This window comes from Carassius auratus, chromosome 42, assembly GCF_003368295.1.
Source record: "Carassius auratus strain Wakin chromosome 42, ASM336829v1, whole genome shotgun sequence".
In the NCBI taxonomy this organism is placed as follows: domain Eukaryota; kingdom Metazoa; phylum Chordata; class Actinopteri; order Cypriniformes; family Cyprinidae; genus Carassius; species Carassius auratus.
The window spans coordinates 5,739,784-5,764,828 of NC_039284.1; the positions used below are offsets into that span (position 1 = coordinate 5,739,784).

General features: G+C 37.4%; 1 long non-coding RNA gene and 1 pseudogene across 1 annotated transcript; one reads left to right on the forward strand and one right to left on the reverse strand.

Moving 5' to 3' along the window:
- LOC113060283 (mitochondrial 2-oxodicarboxylate carrier-like) overlaps window positions 1-21,932 on the reverse strand; it is a 34,067-nt pseudogene extending 12,135 nt beyond the window's left edge.
- A 1,027-nt stretch (window positions 21,933-22,959) lies between these two features.
- Window positions 22,960-24,739, forward strand: LOC113060359 (uncharacterized). The gene is made up of 3 exons (XR_003278237.1): window positions 22,960-23,023; window positions 23,184-23,287; window positions 24,627-24,739. It is a non-coding gene; the product is annotated as an uncharacterized LOC113060359 (long non-coding RNA).
- Window positions 24,740-25,045: the final 306 nt, after the last annotated feature.

Consider the following 25,045-nt stretch of genomic DNA (forward strand, 5'->3'; position numbering starts at 1 on the left):
TGGGATATTAGTTTATTTGAACTCAGAGGGAGTCAGCCACATTAAAAAAGTTAACAGCTTAAGTCATTTGTGGATTAATGCGTATTGGAGACGTACTGTTTAAAACGATTCAGTTCGATTTGTTGAACTGGTTAAAAAAGATCCAGTTACATCGAATGATTAGTTTGCGAACCGCATATGAACTCTCTCATAACAGACACGGAAGAGAAGACAATGAATAATAAAGTCGTAGTTTTTGCTAATTTTGGACCAAAATGTATTTTCGATGCTTCAAAAAATTCTAACTGACCCTCTGATGTCACATGGACTACTTTGATTATGTTTTTCTTACCTTTATGGACATGTGGAAAGTCACCAGAATATTATTGAGAATGTATCTTTTTGTGCACCACGTAGAAAATAAAGTCAAATGGGTTGAATTACATTATTACATGGTCACAGAATTTTCATGTGAATTTTCATGTGAACAAGTCCTTTATGGTAAAGGCTAAAGCATGTTGAGTCTACAAATCCAAAGCTTTCCAATAATGGAATTAAACCCCTTCCAGATGTTTTTAAGATTGGAAAAGTGAGACATTAATGTGCTCAGTTTCCTGTCAGACAACCATATATGAAGGTGCCTATAACCAGTGGCCTAAAGCCACAGTGAGTGCTCATCTAAACTCAAGAGTATATGTATGTACTGTTTATATATGATACTGAAGTGAGGCCGGTAGCAATCTTTGGCCATTTAGGTCAATATTGGGAGTTTTCAACAGCAAACACATGTGGCATGACGACAAACATAGAGAGAGGCAAAGTATTTTTGATCCTCCAGGCTAAAGCCGGTACTCTGAGGACATATGTATGTGGTCTCTGTGTTTGCTTACACTCAGAAGGCCAGGTTTCAAAGATCAGATCGTATATGGTTTGTGATGAGTTTAAGCTCAAATCAGATGTGATTCCTGTTACCTTCACTGCTCTCTTTGGAGTCTTGGCCAAAATAGGGGAGAAGGATTCCCTTGTAGAAGCCAAACACTCTGTTGAGGAAAAGTCATCACTCGGTTTGAAACACTTGATAAATAAATGAAGATTCATGTACGAGCCACATTTAAGCGTCTATTTGGCCAATTATGTGTGCAGTAATGAAACAACAAAAACAATTTGGATCTCATATAAAATTAATTTCAATATGGAATAACACTGATGGTAAACATCAAGGCTAGACTGTATGGGTGATTTGCCCCAATATGTACTTTAACTAATTATGTACTAACCTCTTACCACTTGATTTTAACATAATTACAAACAAAATGATTGAAACTGTGACACCCAAGAATACCATAACAAGTAAATATTTGTATTCCATTTTCTCAATTTTTACAAATAAGCAAGTAAGAAAGTAAGCAAGTAAGTAAAAACATGTTTTAAAGTACATTTAGACATTTTGGTAGCAAGCAAAAAAAATTATAAAACGAATAAATAAATAAATAAATAAATAAATAAATAATGGTCACCTTATATTAAAGGAAAAGCTAAAGCTAAACAAAATTTTATATGATCTGAGGTTGATGATACATTTTGAAGGTTAAGCACGTACTTGGAAAAAAGAATATAGCATGGAAAAATATTCACTGCATCAATAAATGGAGCATTGTGAAAGCATAATGGAAGACCAAGTGGCAGATAATGCAACAAATATAAATATATATATATATATATATATATATATATATATATATATATATATATATATATATATATATATATATATATATATATATATATATATATATATATATATATATATATATATATATATTTATATATATATATATTTTTTTTCAAATATTAAAAATAAATATATAAATAGATCTACTGCTACTACAAATTTAAACTTAAACTTAATATCTAAATCTAAAATATTTAAATATGTTTTTAATGTAATTACCAACAGAATTAAAGCTAATGTAGATTCAATGTAAAACCAGAAAGATTTAACTATGACTGATTATTGATTGTCTGATTGATTGATGCAGCTGAATTATTGGAAGAATCTTGACTGAATTTGTGTTTAGGCTTTATCCTAATTGGTGCAACCTATCTAAAGTGTCAAAACTTGCTTAAAGAGGTGGTTCAGTGTTTTTTTTAAATCTAGGCTTGATTCTGTTAACATATAAAATGCATTATTTTTCACATCATTTATCTTTATTCCACACTGCTCTGTCTCTTCTCTGAGAAACACACTGATCATTTCCTTATTTTACGAAGCTCCTTCTTCAGAAATAGGCAATGGCCTCTGATTGGTTAGCTAGCCCAGTGTGTTGTGATTGGTCAAACCGCCTCGAGCACGAGTCTAAACCCCCCCCCCCCCCCCCCCCACCTCAGCAGCATGTGCTCCAGATGTATTGTAAACGTCATTAATCTTGCTTATCAATTTGAGCACGATTGAGAAGCAGAGAATATTATCGAAGAGGACTGTGCAGAACCTGTGCAAGCATGGCTTTTAATGGTAGGCCTATTGTTTGTTTGTTTTCTAATACTTTTAGATATGCTGGAATTTGTAAATGCTGCAGCTTATTTTAGCTTTTAATATATGGTTTTATCCTTATTAAAGCTTTAATACAGTACGCCAACTGCACACGCATCCATGTACACCTCTAGTTTTCTCTTCCTCTTCTCTAAAGCAATACATCATGACCCATTGCTGCCTTTTCACAAGGGCGGGATTTATCTGCGTTTGTGATGTCATAAACCTGGGAAGTAACTCATTGTAGTCCCTACCAGCAGTTTTGGTAGGCATTCAACTACCAGAATTTTAAAAGATGATATCCCCGTTTGCATTGAACTTTTAGCTTCGTAACTTTGCAGATATTGTTTATCCTCAAAGACCAACATTACACATTAATAATATTAAAAAAGTTACATTTCAATGAACCACCCCTTTAAGTAAACGACCAAGTGGCTAGATATGACTAATATTTGCAACTATCACACATCTTGACTCATGGTGTTACACATAATAATGCTGAATCCTACGCTGATGTGTGAATACTATGGAAATCCACCCCCATTATCATCTATTGAGCTCAGCTTCGTGGTAATGCACTAATGTTTCCAGGGTACTGTTTCTAAACCAGAACAGGTTAAACTGGTCTAAACACACAAACAAGCACTTATGAATGAAAAACAAAAGCCCTCAACCAAAGGATCTACATTTTTAGGATTTCAATGTCTAAAAAGATTGCGAAAGCCAAACCATCTCTTGGCATTAGAGTCAAAACTGTTGAGATTCTTCAGCTTCTGCTATATAATTAATAATGAGTTATTAAGAACACATAACTGACACAGTATTGCTTTAAAGAAAGCAGCTTCAAGGGATACTTATCAAATAATAGAGTGTGAACTGCAAATAGACATAGACAGTAACATAGACAGGTTATCTGTATGATAAGCAAATGAACACAAACAGTCTTTGTCTTCCAACAGCATTACCATTTATATCTTTTCTCATTTGAATATACTGAGAAAGATGATATATGTTTGAATTAATCTAGATATAACCATACATCAAGGCTACTTGCATAACTGTCATGATACAGGTTTAACGTTTTAACAGCACAAATTGTATTTCAAACTTTAGATGATCCAAATGTGTTGGCCTACCATACTGTATCTTAACAGAAAATATTTTTTTAAGTGTGACAGTCGAATATTTTCTTTGATTTTAAATATCATTCAGGATCTAATTGGCATCCTCAACCTGCTTAAGCAAACGGTGTCCAAAATAAGTGTCCAGATTTTGAGATTCCAGTCTGATCAATGCTTCAGCACGTTCACGCCACCCCTAAATGCAGACATGTGCACTTTGAGAAGCAGACATTGTTTGGAGAGCACATGTACTTTTTCTGAAGCTGAAACCTGACTCTGTTATGCTTTCTGTCAAGCTGAAAGTCAGGACAAGCCTGAGCAAGGGGAGACACCTGAGCTTTTCTTCTTGCTCCTCATTCTCTCATACACAAAACTCTGCAGTATGGTAAAGAGCTAACATTTACCTAGAACTGTGTGTGTAGTTTCGGTATTGTAGTAATATGTCAATAAGAAAAGGTCTGTTATCGGATTTATTGTGGTGCGATACAATTGGTTAGTAGGAACGACAATAAATATTGATGCCTAAAATCATCAGGTCATTCTGCCTCTTTTTTAGAGCTGTACTAGCTAAACTTTTTTGTCGACTTTTCATCAAAGAAATCAAAAGACGATTTAATTCTTTGAAGTCCACATTATACCAATTTTAAGAATTAAATTAAAGATGAGGATTATACTATTTTGTTTAGAATTTGGAAGAAGTTTACCTGGAAACAACAGAAAAAAAGAGAAGAAAAAAAACGAATGAGTGAACAGATGCAGTCATTATTATTATTATTTTTTATCATCAAATAAAATCATGGCTCAGAAATGTTCTATGAAATAGGTATTTAATGTTTAGGGCTGTCAAAAAATTATGAATAACTTGGTATGTTTATTAATCGAATTATCACCACATTTATCAATGTTAATTTCTACATACAGATTATATAGATTTATACAGATTATAAATACACAAATGTATAAATCAACATTACTGTATTGTGAGCAAACACGAAAGAACATTGAAAAATAGTACATTTGTAAATCAACATTAATCTGCACTACTGTGTCAAAAGTTTGGGGTCAGTAAGATTTTTGTTGTTGGTAGTGATTTGTTTGAAATAAATTATTCATTGTAGTTGACTCCAAACTTTTGAACGGTAGTGTAGATTAATAAATGTTGTAAAATTTGTACTTGATTGTTATGATACCTATAAAGTATTAATTAATTGTAAAATCTTAATGTAAATGTATGTAATGTGTTTTCTGAAAATATTTGAATGCTTTCTATATTATTTCCTAATAATATAAAAGCATTAAATTCCCATTACAAAAAGTGTTTTTGAATGCAAAACTATTGTTTTGTCTGCTCTTGGAAAGCTTAGGGGCTGTTTACATGAAAACATTTTCAGCTGAAAATGGGAAACTTTTTATGCGTTTAGCCTGTTTGTTTACACCACAACAGCGTTTTGGGGACTGAAAACGCATATTTCTGAAAATATTATCCATTATTAAGATTATCGTATCGCTGGCCTGGGATATGTAATACAGCGTTTTTGGCAGTTTTCGTGGATATGTGTAAACGCAAATAGTTTCAAAACCGCTGTTGTGTATATGTGAAACTTTTCAGTTTACCATTAGTGTGGAGAGTTCTTGCACATTGCACAAAACAAAAACAAACAAACAAACAAACAAAAAAACTCCTACAGGTTTGTAACGACACTAGAGGAAGTATATGACAGAATAATTTTTGGTCGAACTATCACTTTAATACTAACAGCCTTTCTAATAACTAAAGCTTCAGCTCATGTAACGTCCTTGTGTGCATGTAAGAGGGCTGATGCATCCCGGGAGGGGACGGGTAAAAATGAAACAGATTCTCAGTATCAGTTCTAGCATGTATTGATATTGAACACACGTGTGTGGACAGGGTGGCGTGACAGCTGCATGTGAACGTCTGTCATTGTATTGTGAAAACATGTCCCAGCAGTCAACAGAGATGTCCTCGGCTGATTTAGTTGGGGTGTAAATATTATCGTTTCTGCGAACAGAGATGAGGCGATTAGCGAGCAAATTTACCCAGGCCGTGACCACCACTCGAAAACCTCTGACCCACGGCTAATTACTACCACACATCCCATCGGATGACAAACAATCTCTATATCACCAGCATCACGATGTGTCAGATGTCTCAAGTGAGACACTTGTCAGGTGAGATGGCAACAGAGAGGCATTGTGACAAATTGAAGTGTCTGGCAGAGTGGGACCGACATGAAGGGCTTTTGTCTGGCCGAAACGGAAGCATGCAAACGCTGGTCACATGTTTCCCGGGTGTGGTCAGTCTAAGAAACATCAGGTGGTGAGATAAAGCTCCAATTTGTTACACACGCACTTAAGACCCCATTTGACTACGCCTGGTTTGACTATGCCTGAATGCCAATTTGACTCTAAATGTAAGCACACAGTTGGCCCTCATAAGCAAATGCTCACACATTTAGGTACGTGTGGGTCCAGCTGCTGGAGTTTGTATAGGTGTGATTTGTCTTTGATTTGCATCAAACCCCATTTCTCCCATTCGACTCTTAGCCACATCCTTCAACATAACAATAGCAGAGGAAGGAAATTATACATTAACCAAATTGGATAATGGGGCAAAATGTTTGATCCCTGTTGTGGGACCGACCGTCAATGAATCACTGGGCTGATGGGAAAGTATATGAATGTTTACCTTTCAGTCCTTATCTACGTTAAGTAAGTGTACAGTTGTGATTGTACATGGTGGACCGGGAGCTCTTCTTGTCCTAACCCTAACCCTAACCCTTGTCAACAACCTGAATGGTGATCTGGATATATTGTCATTGCTTCTCAAGCCTTTAACTTTGACATTGGTTTGGGGGCCCAAAATTGCTCCAGGCTCATGAATCAAGGAGTCAAGAAGCAGGGACGTTTCATGAGATTTGGCTTGAAATCAAACATGACAGACAGAGTATAACAACACCACTTCATCAGCTCATTTCCTCAAGTGAGGAATCCAGAAAAGTAGCTTGGAAACTGATCTGATCGTTTGAATTTGAAATAATATGTAATGATATGTAATGATTATGCAATTTTTTAAATATGGGAAAATATGTCAGGTTTTCTATCCGGTCTTTCAGATAAACAAATGTGTTTATCCTTGTGTTTCATCCACAAATGTATTAATAAAAAAGCATTAAAAATGGACATCAGACATGTGACAGTGAAGACTAGAGTAATGGCTGCTGAAAATTCAGGTTAGCAACACACAAATAAATTACATTTTAAATATATATTTAAAATGCATATTTAAAAAAATTAAGCCTGGTGAATATAATAGACTTATATATATATATATATATATATATATATATATATATATATATATATATATATATATATAAAGCTTTTTAAAGCCTTAGCAACTTGCCTTTTGCTCAAAACACCAACAAAAAGTTCTATAAATCACCAGCTGTGACACAAACTGTGAAATAATCATGTACAATCAAGCTATTTATATATGTGATCTAAAACTATTAGTACTTTCTTTCTATGATGATTCACACATGCTACATTGTGAAGCAAGGGAATGTTCATAACATTTCAAATAGACTTAGAGCCAATTTACAGATGGATCTCCAGCTCTGAACTAATTGGTGTGTGGAAGCCGAAGGGCTCGGGTTTCTACCGCACAGAAGGGAGGACCGAAGCAAAATATGGACCGAGAGCAAAAGTGCAATGCTGGCCCATACAGCAAGAGTATGTTTATTTTCAATAATAATTCCACAACAGTAACTCCCACCACCATTTGTGTAAATTAAAACTAAGCGGTTCAGCCTGGGACTGATCATGCTACCGGCTACTGTGTGGTGAGTCCAGCCACAGCACAAACAGTCGGAGAGTGATAATTGGTTTAGAAGAAAGAAGAGGCGTAATCCACAGGAGAGACCTGCGGGATGCAGCCGATGACAGCTCCGTGGCCAGCCAGAGCCACAGCGTCACCTGGGGCCACACGCGGACATATACACTCTAAAAAACGCTGGGTTGTTTTTTCAACCCAACTGCTGGGTTGAGGCCGTTGGATAGGACTTTCGGATGTTTTAACCCAAGTTTGGGTTGAAAATAACTATCTTTTTTAACCCAGCGGGGGTGGGTTGAGGACGCGGACGTGAAGGAGAGCACGCACGTCACGTCAAAATCGTACGTCTCCAGTGCGAGCAGCCGCCATTTTCTCAGCGTGATAGAAGCGAGAAGCGAGTGAAAGACTATGGTAAGTAACGTTAAATATTCAAAATGTAAAGTTATCTTTTATTGTTTACCCGGTTGTATGAAAGGCGGAAACAAAGGAGCTTAACGTTATATCTAACGTTATATAAAAAAAACGGACGCGGTTTTCGCCTCGGACACGGAGGTCTTAACTGCCTCATGTAACGTTACTGAACGGAGGATGTACTTTTAATATAACGTCTGTGAATGTATTTTGTCATATTTACATAAGATTTTACATTATCTGTTCTCTTTGAGGCGTTAACAGACGGTTATGGTCACGGTTACGCTCATGTGAATTTGTCTTTTTTTTTTCGCGGTTAAACTGAATGTATGTTTGTCTCCTAAAGGAAACGGCATTGTGTAGTAAAGACTAGCATAATTATTTTGAGGCTGTTGAAGTGGTAACTGTTAAAAGTATGTTTTACATGTAATGTTTCAGACTTGTCCAACTCCTGTCTTCATTGTCCTCGCGCTGAGAGTTAAAGACACAGAAGCTGTTTGTGTGAGGAGTCACAGACCTGTGTGAGGATGAGGAGGAGGTGTTCTTCTGAAGAGAGGGACAGACGGTTTAAGGAGAGTAAACTTCAGAATAACATCAAGTTATCTTTATTTTTACTAAGACTAAAATAATGTGTGTGTTTTTTTTAGATGTTGAAATCCAGAGACAAGATAACTTCATTCTTTTGAGACTGATGTAAGTTAAATTATTATTACTTTTTTTTTTTAGAAAATTTATGTTTCTGTTGTGTCCTGCCTGTTAACTTCACATTTTGATGCAAAAACGGTGTGATTTTATATATGTATGTATGTATGTATATGTTAATATTTTATTGAAACCATTGATGCCCCTCTTTGCAGAACTCAAACTAACTGGAGTTAAGGACACACAAGTCTGCTTGTGTGAGGAGGTGGTTTTCTCAGCTTCTTCTGAAGAGAGGGAAAGATCGTATAAGGCAAGTAAACTTCATAATTTCATGTTATCAGTTGTTGTTTTTTTACTAAGAGTAAAATAATGTTTGTTTTTTGTTTTTGTAGATGTTAAAAGCAAGAGACATGGGAGATCATCATTCCCTTGAGATTTTATGTAAGTTATTTTTAGAAAATAAATTTTTCTGTTGTCTCCTGCCAGTTTACTTCACATTTTGATGCAACAACAGTGTGATTACGTGCTCATTTCATTAAGACCATTGATGTCTGTGTTTTTTATTGCAGAACTCAAACCAACTTTGGAGTTGTCTGATTTGGAGAGTCATTATTCTTGGTCTTCGCTCTTAGAGGTAAAGTTCACACAAAAAATCATTTACTTGCCCTCAAGTCATTCCAAACCTATAAGACTTTTGTCTGTCTTTACAACATAAATTAATATATTTTTAGTTTTCTCATAATATTTGTTAATCTATTTATAGTTTAGATAATCAGTATTTTCAAGCTTCATAAATATAGAGTTATTGTAGAAGTAAATTCTGATATTTATATATGAATACATCTTAAATTATATGATAGCAAACATGTATGTTCAAAATAAAATATTGGTCTCCCAGACCAGCAATGGAGGACACAAAAAGAGAATATTAAATCTATTCATATGCTTTCCAAAAAATTAGCAGAGTTTGTATGAGTCTGGAAAAACATGGGGAGAGTAAATTATGAACATTTTAATTATTTGGTGAACTAACGGTTTGAAGAGCAGCCCTCCATGTACATGAATATTGTGAGGTATGTGAATGTCATGTCTGTTTTAATGTTTCAGTAAAGAAGCTTTCTGAAAGCAATATTTATTCAAACAATATCACCTGTCCTCACACTAGTGCTGCCATTATAGACTACATGAGAGCTGTGATAGACAGACATTAAACAACCGCACAAAGTGTTGAAACTTTAAAACCGATTATTTACCTATCCTTACGGATGTGAATACACCTCTACCTGAAAATGGATAGTTTAATTAAATGTTTAATTTTTTCAAATTTGTTTCTCTTAGGCCACTGATGAAGAGCAGGCGGTGACTGGGATGAATCCTGGTCAGAGAGGAGAATCTTCTTTCCCCTAAACAGCAGTGGTTTTAAACGAGGACGCTGCCCTGGATGATGTAGAAGATGTCAGATGCTGTGCTGATGGGGTTTCTTCATGATTACATCAGTTATGCTAAAGAGATCATGAAAATTGACTGTGATGCATGATCTGTATTCATGGACAATGAAACAAACTGTAAGTGTATAATTTGTTAAAAAAAAAAAGTTAAATGCTTTTTCTGTGTTGTTTAGTAGAAGAGTTTACACTCTGTCATTCATACACCTGCTCACATTCTTTCACACACACACACATGCGTCTGTTAAAGGTTATAATATCAAAGTTAATGTTGTGATTTATTTGTGTACTGTCATGCCAGAATAGTTGGAAAAAAACCTAACTAATTGTAAATTTATTGTATGTGTTTTCGTATATTTTTATACAATATATACAATTGAACAAAGTCCAATTTGATCTTAAGTTATATTCATCAAATGTTCAATGCTTTTTTTATGAACTCTGTAGCTGTTAATGCCATCCTTTTCTGCATTTCTTCTAACATGTTACTTTTTGACTTTTCTCTTGTTTTTAATAAATATTTTCCTTTTGGTAATTATTGTTTGTGTGTAAAAGTGATATTTAAAATGAACAACATTTGTAGGTTTAATGCCTAGCTCAATTTGGGTTAATTTTAACGTAGAAATGCATTGTTTCCCCACATGGCTGCACTGCGAGTTTATTTTCTGCCAGCAGGAGGCGCTAAGAGCGGGAGAGGTAGGTTTCTCCGGTAACGGCTGCAGAGCGGTGCTGAGCTCACACACACTGCCTTATCAAGCACATGCGAAATGATATCGAACATTTTCTAAATACAGTAGTTTTCCTTCTGAAATACAGTGATAGAAAAACACCCGCTCTGTTTTTTTAAACCCTGCAATATAGTCATTTTAAACTATAAAAAAGGCAACCCAGCAGGCTGGGTTAAATATGATAACCCAACTGGTTGGGTTAAAACAACCCAGCGCTGGGTTCGTCCCTTTTTGACCCAGCGCTGGGTTGTCAAAATAACCCAAATTGGGTTGTTTTCAACCCAGCAGTTTTTAGAGTGTATTCTCACACCTTGCTGCGGATCAGCTTTAGATCCACTGTAAAGCTGTCATGTTGCCATAAAAAGGGCTTTCTTTCAAGCCTGCACACTGTCTGGGATCTGACACGTGCGTCATGTTGTGTGGCGAAGGGAGAAGAAGAAAAACTGAAAGGAGAGCAAATCAGTTGGGGAAGGAAAATAAAAAAAATAGGAGGGAGAGACAGAAACAGATAAATCTCTGCCTCAAGCACTCTATGTCATATGTATGCTTTTCCAGTTAACATGACACGTTTAACATGCCACTGCAAAAGCATAATATAATGAATATAATGACTTCACTTAGTTTTATAGTTTGTGATTTTTTTTTTAAAGCCAGGTTTACAACATTTCCAAAGCTCAAAACATTGCCTGTCACCAGGTGTATGTTGTTACCATGCACACAGGAGTCATTTGTGCCTATTTTCTACACTAAACACATGAAAACAGCAGATGAGAAGTACTGAAAGAAAACATTACAAACCAGAAATGTCATTCACACTTCCAACACTTTCAACCCTTATCAAAAACGGGTAGATTCATACATACATTTTGAAATTCTGAGAGAAACTGATGGTATTGTTATACAGTACAGTACAGGATGGATGGATGAACACAGATCAATGGACAGACAGACAAAAATAGATTTATAGCTTACCCCTCAGTGCGAATTATAGTTCTGAAACAGTCTCCAAGGTCTTTATAGCTATTTGGGTCACCCTTCCCTCTCTGGATTTGAAACCTGAATGATGAATAAAATGATGTCAACTGATAACCATAAGACTTGATTTGCACAAAATATTAAGTTACAAACCTTGATTCCGAAACATTAAACTAACTTTTTAAACCAGTGAGCTCTCTTCCAAGGATAACATACTACTGGTTTATAATCACTAACAAAAATTCACCAAGGTAATGTACTTCCCTGTAATATACTGCTGTAATATTATAATAAATTCATATGTGATAATTTCCAAACTGTGAAAGAATAATCTTATTCATGTATTTACCGTATTTAAGGGGCCTAATTACAAATGTATGTCATGCAAGTAATGGCTGCATTTCACATTTGGGAAAAAAATCCAAATAACATCCACAAGAAAAACAATGATTAAGTATTCATAAATTCTGGAAAACATCACTGCCACACATACATTATGTTCAACATTCCTCCATTTAGATGAGTGAGAGATCATAGAACGACCACCATATGCTATCAATTATCTGCGTGCAAGAAATGTGGGACACTGGCTAATCTGTGGAAAGTGTCGACACAAGTTTTAGACGTCTGTCAAAATCCAAACTGCTCTTCTGTTCTTTCTGAGGAGGCGCTGACTTTCTCAGTCCCTTTAGCCCAGCCGAGAAGTCAAACATTTACTTAACCCATCCTTACCAATTAGCTTTGCTTTTCCTATAGCCATAGACCTTGTAGCTGCTAACTTTGTCACTAACATGCTAGTAACCTGCAGGTAACAGTTCTGAAGTTACGTGTAAATTTTTTTATATGGTACAAATGGTCAAGAGATGTTTTTGTAGCAACAAGCATGCTAGTAACTCCCTAATAAAGGGCAAACTGAACTGTGTAAATGTTTAACGTGGTACCAGCGCGGAGTGTGAGTTTGGGGAAAGGGATTTAAAAGCAAATGTAGAACCTTTATTTTGACACCACACTATGAATTGTTTATAGGCCAGCATGCCAAGACAATTTACAAGGGTTCAGGCTGGGTATCTTTTTGGGCACACAGAGACAATAAATAAACCAACCTTTGGCCTCCAAGAATGAATAGATGAACTCTGAGTGGAAGACACAGAATGAGAAAGATTCTCTTCATATGGCTTTGACTGCCTTGTCAAGAGGTCAGCAGTAAGTCATCCAGGCGGGTGCCTGTTGGGGCCATAAAAGTGCCCTGGTTCCATCGGATGAGAGGGTTTACTGAGGTGAGCAACCTTTCATATCGGCAACAGATTAACAACTTAGAGGGGTGTCCCCAGCATCCAATTTTGTAGATTCCCAAATAGCTTGTAACTCGTGCCTAAGAACCAGTTAAAGAAGCATCATAAATGAACGTCCAACACCATATTAAAGAGAAAGAAGAAAATAGGGCTTTTGAAACAGCAGGCAGTCAAGTGAGGGAGGATGTAGGGATAGGGGCATGCAAAAGGATGGGGCACCAAACCAAAAGATCCATCCTAATTAAAGGCACATGAGAGCAAGGTCAAGGAACGAAGATGGCCTTGTCTCACCAAAACCAAAGTTTCCATTTCTGCAGTACACTGGGATGGCCCGACCCACTGTAGCTCAGAGGTGGCTGGGCAATGGTCCACTTTCAGCTGTCTGACTCCACTGCTGACCTTGGGGTCACCTCATTTCCTCATGCCCCTTGCATACCCTGTCATAAAAGCCTTGGACCAAACGTCACAGCTCAGGGAGTGGAAGAAAATGGGGAATATTTGGCTCTGGACTTTCATAAAGTGTCACCAGGCTTCCCTCGCTTACTGAAAGTAGTTTATAATAGAATAGAAGCTTATGATAAGGTGAACCTTCTTGTCCTCTAGCCAGACTATCAGGAGTGCACCTTTAGACAGATTATCGGAGATAGATATTTAAAGAGTTCAGTCTCGAGAAGGGTTAAGGTTTGATTCAGTTGGTCTTGGTGCCAAGCTCCCGGTTCTAAAGTCAACAAACAGAGGAATTGGGAAAAGCTCAAAGACTTTATTAAAAGATCCGGCTCTCAGAATCCTTCTCAAAGTATACCCAGAACGAAAAGATAGACTTATAGGTGACGATATCTGTGAGTTCATCAAAAACCTCCAATGACCTTCTGTACTCTGTTTTTATTGGACTAGAGCGCCATCGTGCATAGTCAGGTGAGGGTGAAGGTGAGGCCAAAATGGAGCTTCTACGGGTGAAATGAGCACCAGGGGGTAAATAACCCTACCATCTCCACCTGACCCCAACATCCTGTTAAATGGCAAACTCTGAACACCTCCTCTTTGTATTTTTATAGACAGAAGTGAAGTGTTTCAGGTCCAGGCTGAGTGCTAGGGCCTCATCCACATTCAGACCCTGTATGTAATTTGCCAGCACCGGGTCACATGGGGGCGGGGCTTAATAATGATGGTGTTAAAAAAAAGCACTGTGGGAAGGGCAGGAGGTTACTGGGTTGATCAAAAGGCTTGAGTTTGATGGGTTTGCCTTTAAAAGGGCATGCCAAAATTTTAAAAAGGTCTTTTAAATTTGCCTTGTAATATAAAGGGGTATTCCCTAAATGATGGAGCATGGAATGGGAAGTGCATTATTTCATTTATGACTATAATATCAACCCCATGATAAACAAGGTCCCATGAGCAAAAAACCATCCTGCAAATGAAGCTTTTATAACTTTCATATGACTTCCTTTTTCCTTTACTTAACTGAAACTGTGTGACTGTAGTTCTGACAGGAACATTTTTAAATGGTTGGCATTTGATATTGGCCATCTATGTTTCCAGTGTGGCACCATGATAACCAACTATTGTGTGGTATATATAAGTCAATAAATTGTTTGAAAAGTATTCATTGGCTTCAATCACTCAGTCCATTAAAAATTCTTCAAGTAAGAATCTTAGTAAAACAAATATCACTATGGCTAATAATTGATAATTCACAAATGTTTTTAGTCATGGCATTTTATTTCAATTATTCAGTCTTTAATTCTTAGTCATGTTAATACGTTTTCCATTTGCTGCCACTGAACCGACAACACTTTCATCAAGAGCTGAAATAGAAGCAATATTAGAAAAAGCGAAACACGCACGTGAGCAAGGTTTCTTTTACACACAATCAGCGGTGCATAAGAGAATCCAGAAGGCAACATTAAAAGGAAATCTATTTTTTACAGCCAGACAGTTAATTTTAATGAGCAGGATCATAAAGATGGCAGACGTCCATTGCAATGGTACGTGAGGTTAAACCTCTCTAACCTAAATGCTCCATGATCATGATCATGCTACACATGAATATCAATCAATGCTGTGCGACAGCATAAATCAGACTATACATAAGCAATATAACTTTGATACTTGAGTAGCGGGGTGAATATAAAAGTAAAACCAATGAAATGCAATGCTTTTGGAAAACTACAGGGAAATTTGTCTATTAAAAGTGTCTTGATTCACAGACATGCATTGGGCTTTCCTGTGTTCTTTTTGCTTTTCAGAGATGGCTCCTCACTGCAGATCACAAGATCCAGGGGGTGAGGTTGGATCCAACTCCTCTCACCTTCCATATCCCTAAACCTACCCGTCTCCACCCTCTGATCCCTAAACCTATCCATCTTCGCCCCTAAACCTACCCATCTCCACCCATAAACCTACCATCCTCACCCCCTGGATGGATCTTGTGTACTCCAAAACCAGAGTTCCTGAATTACAACTCTACATGTGCACCTCTTGCCCCCTGCCTGGTAAGAACTCAGAAAGTGTGGGTCACAGATGCTCTGAGGCGTCTGACAGACACAGGAGACAAATTAGTTTTCATCAGACACTTTACTGCTTCTCTAAAACGGGTCACTTCAGCACACTGGAATATTTTTGCTTTATTTAGTATGTTTGTAACATGCATTTGGGAGTTTGTGACAACTCCTTCAAGCAGCCCTGTTTAATACTAGGTCGTAATGTGCAATGGCAGTCACATCAGCACGAGGTCACACCGCAGGTACCTGCCACATCGGCACATTAGCAGTTATTTTCTAGAATCTGAAGTCAAACATTTTCTGAATAAAATGTGATGTGTGCCTGTGTGTGTAAAAAAAATATATATATATATGATTTTTTGGTCTGGATATGACTCTGGTCCCTCCTTTAAAGGGACAGTTCACCCTAAAATGACAGTTCTGTGATCATTTACTCCCCCTCATACAATATACAATCAAAATCAAAAGGGTCCAACACAATACTAAATGCCACATTCATTTAATTGAAACGTATGTTTTTTTGATTGAAACGTAATATACTAACAAAATGGAAAATTTGTTTAATATATAGACATACTGTATCTACCAAGCACCAGATGTATTACAACAGGTCTACTCTTACAATTACTTTTATTACTAACATTAGAACACCATTATTACCAACCTACAGTAATATTCATATGTCACGCTATCACACTCCTACTCTTCCATTGTTCCGTTCTAGGAAAGTGAAAACATCCCTTACATTTTAAGCCCACGAATTACACATAGCGAATTTGTTAAGGTATGTAAACTTCTCTGTGATGAAAATTCACTTCATGCTCAGTGTGAGTAGTTCTGTTGCCAATTTTCATTCTTTTTACATAAACACACATTTAATATCATTTAGTCTCAGTAAACTTGAGAACACAGTCAAGGAACGGACTGTGGTGGTTTGTATGATACGATGCCAGAACTTCTGATATAATTTCAGTCTTTAATAATTACCTCAAACTAACTATTACTGTTACTACTATTATTACTTGCACCTGATGTTCCATGATCTGTGGTAAGCTTAAGAGTCAATATTGTACTCCATACACCCTGGTGACGACTTTGGCCCAAATATGCCAGCGGTAAGCCACTAATATAAAAGCCTTTTAATTCCCTTTCTAAACCACAAATAGTAGTTCCTTGAGTTATTTTGAACTGGCTTTAGATTTCCCATTTGTAATGAAACATGCCACAACTAATGTTCTGCTGACTTCTTTCACTGGAGTTGTGAGTAGTTACTGTCCGCCCACTGATGCAATTTGAGTCTTGGCTTCCTAAGCACAGAGAGCCAGAGTCGGATACCTGTTTGCAGCTCACACCGTCAGATGCATCAGACAGGGCAGGGTAGGAATAAGAGATCACTGGAGCACAGCTGAGCGACGTGCTGCTTTACTGGGCCGGATCGGCTCTTAGTCCTCTGAGCTGTGAGCCCTGCTGTTTAAGGGCTGGTTGAGGGATTCCATCAAGAGTGCACCAAGGTTCAGCCACCAGTCAGGGGTGGAAGTTTGTGGGCTCATCTCTCAGCGTCACCGTTCCCAGGGACTGGACGTCATCTGTCACTGCCCTCATCAAACATTTGTATCCCTGCTTAGTGAAGCTTTCGTTCAAGCTTTCTAGGATCTGATGAAGGAGATCTCACGAGGAGGTATCTCCAGGTTGTTTTAATCACTAGCGGTGGAGGAACATAGATAAGCGTGCAGACTGATGGCAAAAGAGACTGAGAATGGCTGATTCCTCAACATGGACAGACAGACTATAAAAGGATCAGTGTTGGTGTTTTATTTCATGATAACAATTCTACTGGTATATTAACAGTATATTCATCATAAATTATATATATTTGAATCAGAATCCTTTTTCCGGTACAAACAGACATAAATCATACCAAAAAAAAAATCATATATCATATCATGTACAAGACTTCATATATTATATCATATGTAAGACTTGTTATATACTTTTTTCAATTGATTTAAGTCATAATGTTACCATTGTATTGGAAACTTAAATATGAAAAAGTCTTTCAAAGATAAAAAAAAAATAAACTGATCAAATGCAGTACATTTTTGATTGATTACTGATTTATGTTTACACTTGTTAATAATATACTCATTAACACATAAATATTAATTTACATATTAATAATAATAAGATATAACACATAGTTGCATGAAATATATACATATGTTAATATAAATATAAAGCTGATATATTCTTAAATAATACATTCTATACTATAATTGAAAAGAACAACTTATTTTCAATAGAGCCATTTATATTATTATGCAGCTGACAAACAAATCAATTTACGAGTTAATACAGTCATATATTGCATAAACCCTCCTCCCCCAATTATAAAAGAACATCAATGCAGACTGTAGGAGGGGCTTAAGGCATGTTTGGGTGGGGTGAAGCGACGTAACTGGAGCCCTTCAACAAGAGCAATGCTAGCTCATTCCTAGTCTCTAATGAGTACGACAGGGCAAACGGCATGATGATCAGAGTCAGATGGGGTGCCTCGAGCAGCCGCCCCCTGCCGAAAGTGCCGCCTGACACCCTTTGTTACCTCCAAGTGAGCTGAGACCAGCCCATGAACCATGTAACTAGGTGGTTTCCAGGTTAATGAAAAGCTGTAACTCCAGTCTCACTGTCTCCTTAGAAGTCTAACTAACCCCCGAAACCCCCTTCTCTCACCCTAGCAAGCCCCCTTTGAAAAAAACGGCAACATTCCAACCCAGAAATGAGCACCGTTGAACACAAATGAATATAAGTGGCACATAGACCTGTCCTCTTCTTAGAGACGTTTATTTGTGAAGGACAGCTCTCGTCTGAATATATGGTAGCGATTTATGACGGTCAGCGGAGGAGAGACCCGTAATTTTAGATTCAGCTGGAAGTGCTTGATCCTGAATATAAACAAGTATGAAGAATGGTAGTAAGACTTTAAAGTAAACATTGATTCAACCTTACAAACAGTCATGGCCTTTAAATACATCCTCTTAATGTTCTCCTAATCTGCTTCCAGATGTTTGTTTGTGAGTTTGTGTGTGTGTGTCTGAGATCGACGGCCCCCTCAGTCGTTTAATTCCTGTCTCCACCTCTCACATGGCTCCAGCACCCTCATTTGCACGGGGTAAATATGAATTCCCAAGTATACATTTTTGTCAGGTTCACCTCAGAAAAAAAGCCTTTGATTCCACTAAGGCGGCTTGTTGAAGAAAGCAAGGAAAAAAAACCCTGTTCACTCAAGTTGGCATCTAATTTGGACCAGTGGACATTAAAGAGGCAGCCAGTCACTAATAGGAGCCATTCCTGTCGGAGAGGAGGTGTGCTGGGCATTTGTGCTTCAGCAGCTCTCTAAGACCTATGCTAATAGATTTCAGCTATACTAACCCTTCATTCTGCCAATTAGTCTGCTTTAGTGTGACTGAAAACCCAAGAGAGAGAAAGAACGTGGGAGAAAGAAAGAGCTACACTATATAACAACTAGATTTTCACATTTTCTTCAGAACATTTGAGTAGCCGTCATCAATTGCAATCTCATCACCACTATAAAGCCTTGTTTAAAAGTTATTAAAACAATTTAAGCATTGCATTTTTAAAGTTTATTTGCCAGATAGAGAGCCAGTTAGAGGAATAGACAGACAGAAAGCTAGAATGCTAGATAGATAGATAGATAGATAGATAGATAGATAGATAGATAGATAGATAGATAGATAGAAAGGTAGTTAGTGGGGAGATAGATAGATAGATAGATAGATAGATAGATAGATAGATAGATAGATAGATAGATAGATAGATAGATAGATAGATAGATAGATAGATAGATAGATAGATAGATAGATAGATAGATAGATAGAAAGGTAGTTAGTGGGGAGATAGATAGATAGATAGATAGATAGATAGATAGATAGATAGATAGATAGATAGATAGATAGATAGATAGATAGATAGATAGATAGATAGATAGATAGTGGGGAGATAGATAGATAGATAGATAGATAGATAGATAGATAGATAGATAGATAGATAGATAGATAGATAGATAGATAGATAGATAGATAGATAGATAGATAGATAGATAGAAAGAAAGAGAGGTAGGTAGTGGGGAGATAGATAGATAGATAGATAGATAGATAGATAGATAGATAGATAGATAGATAGATAGATAGATAGATAGATAGATAGATAGATAGATAGATAGATAGATAGATAGATAGATAGATAGATAGATAGATGGAATATATAGAACATTAGATAGATGGACGGACAGACAGATAGACAGAGCAGTTGTCTGATTGGCTGATCCTCTCAATCTGAGCCTATGAATAATCTGGGCACATACGCTCACATCACTCACTTGCATTTTGCAGATGACTGGATTCACTCGCACAAACAGAGAAATCCAATACACAGGGCTTTTATCACTTCTTGAGGAAGAGCATTACAAAGAAAACAGAGAGTGCACTTTTAACCCTGTCCCTGTGTGAGGAGAGAGCGGCCAAACTGTGGCCTTATACCTGTAATAAACCCTCAACCAGTAGCACCAGATCCTAAATCACTCTACAGGACTCTAGAGTATCGAATGTCGCTTCATACAAGTGTACACACAGAGACACTGCTGCAAACAAACACATGCAAATAGACACGAAGAAACACAAACAAGCACACTTCCTCTTCAAAGCACAAATATCTAATTATCATCTCAAAAAGTTTATTTACCAGAAAACGGTAGCGGAAAATGTGAAACTTCATAGCGTATGTGTGAGGGGTGTTAGTCACAGAGCCAGAGGTCTTGGCAGGGCACCCAGAAGCCGTAAAGGTTTAGTACCAGCCCACAACCTGTTTACTCCATACTGAGCGACTCCAGTGTGAGGGCCCTGATTCATTTTCTCTTTCCCTCTCTTCAACATTCCTTCTTTCCTGCATGACTGAGGTAAAGAGGTACTGCTTCCCAAAAAAATCTAAATTGACTGGAATTAATAATAAGAACTGTAATTAATTTAACGATTCTAGTTCCTGGTAATGATTCCATTTTCATGAATGATTCTTATACAAAATAAAGAATTATTTTCTTTATTCTTTTTAAATTCAAAGCAAGAAGTCATACTTTTTTATTATATAACAAAAGGCCTTTTACTTAAAAAAAAAATTATGAACTGTTAATTAGAGGGCGAAGATGTGTAATAGATTGTGTAAAACAGGGTTGGTGTTTTTTATGAATTTTTTTGATCATGTTTATAATCCTGAATCGTGAATTAAATTCGATACAGCAGGCTCTCTAGGGTTAAGGAAATGTTAATATTTCAGTTGGTGTTCCATCTGTATTGGTGGAGGAATGCACGTGCAAGAGCCGTTAACAAAAACAAATACCAGCCGGTGCCGTTTTGTTAATACAACCTTAATTCACAACTATATCCACATATACTCTCTCACTTTTAGAACCACAGGCATCGAAACAAAGGATATAATCAAGAGAAATAATGAGGTACGTATGTGAGCAATTTGAGGACATTAAAAAGTATTACTTAAACATTGAGGGAGAATGAATAAATGATGCATTTCTTTTTCTACAGAAGTATTTTCCACAAGAATTAGAAAATGCCTACCCCTGAATTAACAACAGAAAGCAACAAAAGAGAATGTATTAATTATATTTTACCTGGTCTTCACAACATCCAAAGGGTGCATCAAGCAGATCTACACAAGACCTTATCATAAGTAATTATGTATCTACCTTGTTAAAATCGACATAAATCAGTCATTAAAATGGGACATGAGCACAACTGAACATGTTATTATTCGCTCACAGGCCATTAAGCTGTCATTACCAAATGCCAAGCTTTCTTTCCTTCTCGTTCACTCACTCTTGTCATATTTCACTGAGCTTTTTAAGTAATATTTCAGCATAATCCAATTTCATTCAAGACCATTCAAGTCTTTGTGCATTTTTTTTTTTTATACTGCACAATCATCCCAAACACAGCTTCTTTTCATACAATCACATCAGAATCCTGCCAAGTCTCTCGAGACTGAAACGTTCGACCGAATCCACAAATAGTTCACCGTGCTAAAATGGTGATGGATTAAATACTACGATCCATATATTTGTAAATACAAATAAAAAGTCACAGAGGTTGTGTGTGATTCCATTCGCCGTCTGTCTAGGCGCATGTGTGCGGTTTGCATGTGTCTGTATTCAGTAGACGGAGGGTTTTCCCCTCAAAAATCCCTATGTAACAGTCCCCTGAATTCACATCCGACAGGAGCTGCTTGGCCTGCTGCCACCTTCGTCACTCTGATCTTGTTTTTGACTCCTTACCACTCCACTGCAACTGACAAGCGTGCGGTAAGGGATCTGGCAACAAAATGGCCTCCGAGCAGAGATGTGGGACGTTGTGCTCGCCTGGCCTGCTAGTCATTACCATCATACATTACATTCGGTTCCAATGCGCTGATGGACGTAAAATCCCAAAGTATTTTTGAATCCTATTTTATCTGGACTGGCCCACAGAGAGGCTGCCGTAATGGCCCACCTAAAGCCAGGATTCCAGTTCAAACGCACTCGAGCTATGACAGAGGGGGTGAGGGCTGTTTAACATGCTGAATAATGGGGATTTCACACTGCAAACCTTGGCAAATACTTCAGATGTTGCGACCACACAGATCAGGTTCCATTTAATGGAGATGGTGAACAACAGCTGAAACCGTATCTGTGTTGGGCTACAAGTTATGTAAATAGTTAACAGCTCAGTCCAGTATCTGTTTTGCACTAAACAGTTCACAGAACACGTTTTTTTATTCAAGGTAGTTGTAAACAAACAGATTGAGGGGGTGTTAGATGGGTGCAATGCATTGAAGTGAGATCGTAGAGGCTCCTTTGCTCAATTATGCATCTGCATCGCAATTCTCAGCTCCGTTCAGCCGTTTACTTTAATGGCTTCCTTCACAGATTCCTCTATGTGTACACAGCTGCCGAGAAATATGCTCCTATTCTAATTTCTTCCATTAAATGTATTGTCCATAAACAAGACATTGCCTCCTCGGGGATTTTCCAGGAAAGTAATAATCAAGAGAAATTCCAAAAGAGGAATTGCAGTCCCCCCATTATGACTTGCAGACAGGTTTGTGTTGACTTTTTGCATGTAACGTGCGTCTTCTGAACGGAGGATGTGGCATGTTCATGAACATATCCTAGCAGTGGGACAGGGTGAGGTGGTGTGATTCATTTCAAGGCTGACATGAGCTTGTGGAAGATGCATCAGTGGGACAAAAATGAGGAGGAGGCAAATTAGGTATGTCATAGTCTACTATAACGCTGTAACGTTTATCATTAATTAATCACGGCTGCCAGGGCATCACAGGGGAAAATAATGTTATGCACACAGGAGACACATGTTTTCCATTTCAGCACTCTATCCATCCTGAAGACGTAAAAGAGAAGGAGGCCTGGGAGAGTCATCTCAGCAGCAAGACAGCTGGAGGAATAGACCCATCCATACTTGACGATGAGGTAAAGTCATATTAAGGGCTATGTCCTTTTAAAATGCCATACGATTCGATAACCATTTTTATTGCGCAGTATTAATTTAGCAAAGTAGGACATGCTCCTTGAAGACTATGCTTGTGTTGACAGGAATGTTTTTTTTTTATCCCAAAACACATTCTGCTAGTCAAAATCATGGTCACTGTTGAGGTAAAGGTGGAGGAAGCCTGAATCCATGTGAACCCTGTTGCTGCTCTGAACTGAACAAGAGGTGCTCGTAGAGGATCAAAGGTAGGAAGCAGTGAGTAGTTGAGAAAGCCCGTCACTCATTTGAGTCTAATGAACTCCATGTTTGGCGGAAAAGAAAAGAACACCCTAGTTAGGCAACAACACTCGAGAGTTATCGTCAAAGAGGGGAAAATGCACAAACAAGGTGAGAGGGCCAAAGAGTAAACCACAGCCATTGTTGGCATGTTCCATATGGGTGGATTTAAGTGAGCAGGAAAAAGACAAAGAGGGGGGGGGGGCAAGAGATGGAGAGACTGAAACGGAAAGCAAGACTTTCCCTACACAACACTAGCAAGTAATTAAACTGGCTTAAGTGGATGCAAGCTGTGCTCTTGAAATAAGAAAGCCTCTGCGCATCAGCCACACTATATGAAGAACTGGTAATGTTATTGACCAAGAAACTATTGATAGAAAATGGGAACCACAATGGGAACAGGGCTGTCATTAAGGGGCCCAGTTTGATGCAGTCTACTCATTGGACCCAAGGGAGAGATGATCTACCCATTAAACACTTATCCTGGGCTCTGTAAATTTTAGCCCTGGATGGGAACAAGATCATTTTTGTACACTGGACAAAATTTTCTGAAAACCATTCAACATGACAATTATTATAAGAAGAACCATTCTTAATAATTGAGCACCAATAATAGTTGATAATAAATAATACATGATTTTAAAACTAACATGATTCAATCAGAATCATTTCTGAAGGTTCATTTGACACTGCAAAAAAAAAATCAGCTTTGCAACCAGCAGTGTAAACTGTATGTGCGCTGTGTATATTATATTCTTAGTGTATATACACATATATGCTAGATTCCTATACAATTTAGACAGAATCACACACACAAGTAAAAATATTAAAATTGACAGTAAAAAAAAAAAAAAAGGTGAGTTGCCCTCAAAAAATACAGTTGCTACGTTTTAGGGTTATTTTTTATCAACTGGTATAATGTAAACACACCCACGTATCATAATATCACAATGTTGTTGTCTAAAATAAATAAGTATTGATTCTGTGTTGTCGATTACTCAACAAAATAGTTGTCGCTGTGGTATAGAACAGAATAAAACACCTCTGCCATGTGTGGTGGTAGTGGAAAATGGCTCGCTTGTACTATTTGCATGTTTTCCTTGACAGATGAGTACAAACGAACAAACACTTATGATAAGCATGTCAAAATCAAGAAATTCACTAGATGCACAGAACATGATTGGCCACCTTATCAGATCTTTAAGTCAGGCATAGCATCATGACGGAGTAATATTGACTGAATTCAATTGGATGGAAAACATGAGCCTCATTTATCTTTCCTTTTCTTTTCTTTTCTTTTTTTTACAGTACTTCCGTGTTGGATCATTGCATTGCATCCATTTATCAGCTCCAGCATCTACCTAAAATAGGAATGCAAATGACAACCACAGATTCAACATGGGCAGCTGCTGGCACCAACATCTACTGTGAGTTTGCTGTTCCAAGACAATTTTATTTTACAACTGATCAGCTGTCACAGATAATTCATCAAGGAGAGCGTAGTCAAACATGATCAATAGCATGTGCACTTCTGATCCAAGAATCTCGGGCTTTCCCATCTAAAAGCTCTCTTGCACTATGGGATTTCTGTAGCTGTCAGCAGATGCTACTGTTTGATCATGCCCCTTAAGTGGAGTAGAGAGTGGAGAAAGTGGAGAAATAGAGAGTCTCTTTCTGAGATCCTCTGCAATATTGTCATTTAGTCAAAGTGCAGGCAGAAATTGACC